The sequence below is a fragment of the Otolemur garnettii genome, unplaced genomic scaffold (assembly GCF_000181295.1).
Source record: "Otolemur garnettii isolate 467f Iridium unplaced genomic scaffold, OtoGar3 scaffold00063, whole genome shotgun sequence".
Classification (NCBI taxonomy): Eukaryota; Metazoa; Chordata; class Mammalia; order Primates; family Galagidae; genus Otolemur; species Otolemur garnettii.
The window spans coordinates 3390407-3392045 of NW_003852458.1; the positions used below are offsets into that span (position 1 = coordinate 3390407).

Consider the following 1639-nt stretch of genomic DNA (forward strand, 5'->3'; position numbering starts at 1 on the left):
ACAGGCACCTGCCACATGCCCAGCTATTTTTTTGTTGTAGTTGTCATTGTTGTTTAGCAGGCCCAGGCTGGGTTTGAACCCACCAGCCCAGTGTATGTAGCCGGTACCCTAACCACTGAATTATGGTGCCAAGCCAGAATTGTAATAGTTCTATATAATGACTTTATATGAAGAAATTGAGTTAAGACTCTGTATCTGTGACACATGCTTTTGCTAATAATAATCTGATCATGTAATATAATTACCAAAGAAAAATGTCTATACTTAAAGTTCTGAGTTTTCAGATTCTCAATGACCTTTTTGCTAAAAAGGAATAGGTTTTAAACCCTGGCATAATCATGCGAGATCCTGCAGGTATGAAGAGATACCAGTCATCTGTGTGTTAAATGATGTGCAATACAGATGGCTATTGGGAGAAAAGCTACAGAAAACCTTCTCAGGAAATTGTCTTTCAAAAGAAAATCAGAGGATCCTCAGCTCTTTTGTCCCTGAGGAATCCAGATAGCTGGCCTTGGAATTGCTTTAGCCTTTCACTCAGAAAGTCTTCCCTGACCTTTTGTCTGGCCACCTCTGTGTCTTAGGTTGTCTTCTCCTCCGAGGACTTCCCTGTCTTTTGTTTCAGGCTGTTGCCTGGCAACTGTCCTGTCACCCAGGGGCAGGGCCAGGTAGCAGAAGGACCCTGGTCTTGGCAGGGCAGGAGGCCTGCGTTTGAACCTGGCCTGGCTGTTTATTAGCTTTATGATGATGGGCAACCAGTTAGTTCATATTCCTGAGCTGCAGTTTCTTGTGACATAAAACCGGGATAATGACTACTCTGACGGAGTTATTACATAGTGTGAGTAGTAATTGTGTGTGAACCTCCTAGATTTAAAGAGACTTGTTCCAGTGCATGTGGTAAATTCCCAGATCACAGATGTATAATTATTTTATAGGCTAATTTAGTTCAGTACTGTCTTTTTTAGTAACATTTCTTTCCTGTGGAAATGCAACTACCTTTTTGGGAGAGCATATGACGTGTTGAGTGACCCTCAGGAAAGAGCATGGTGAGCATCACGCTGTCCCTCCCATCCTAGTTTAAGTTTAAAGTTATTGAGAGGAACTGTCAATATAGGTTTTTTCTAATTGAATATGTTAAATGGGTTTTGGTATTATGAAGCATTTGTCACCTATTTATCATGTAAAATGCAATATTTGATTCGGAAGGAACCTTAGTAATGAGGTTACTTAGCTATTCCAACTCTCTGATTTCATAGGTGATGAAACAATGGTGGTATTACATTGTTTTAGCTTTGATATATGAAGTAACAACTCATTAAATGAAGTCCTTTTGATGTGCGACAGATTTACTAATATCAGATAGGAAAAGTGTTTTCTTGTCCTTAAAAATACAGTGTTTTAATATAAGAATTGATGGCCAGGCACAGGCGCTCATGCCTGTAATCCTAGCACTCTGGGAGGCCAGGACAGGTGGATGGCTTGAGCTCAGGAGTTCCAGACCAGCCTGAGCAAGAGTGAGACCCTGTCTGTACTAAAAATAGAAAATTATCTGGGTGTTGTGATAGGTGCCTGTAGTCCCAGCTATTCAGGAGACTGAGGCAAGAGGGTCACTTGAGCTGAGGAGAGTTTGAGGTTGCTCAAA

General features: G+C 41.1%; 1 protein-coding gene across 1 annotated transcript in view; it reads left to right on the forward strand.

Moving 5' to 3' along the window:
* Window positions 1-1004: 1004 nt before the first annotated feature.
* DNAJC21 (DnaJ heat shock protein family (Hsp40) member C21) overlaps window positions 1005-1639 on the forward strand; it is an 18840-nt gene continuing 18205 nt past the window's right edge. The window contains exon 1 of the mRNA XM_012807100.2: window positions 1005-1043. The gene's annotated coding sequence lies outside the window, so the exon portion shown is untranslated. The remainder of the gene's footprint in view (window positions 1044-1639) is intronic.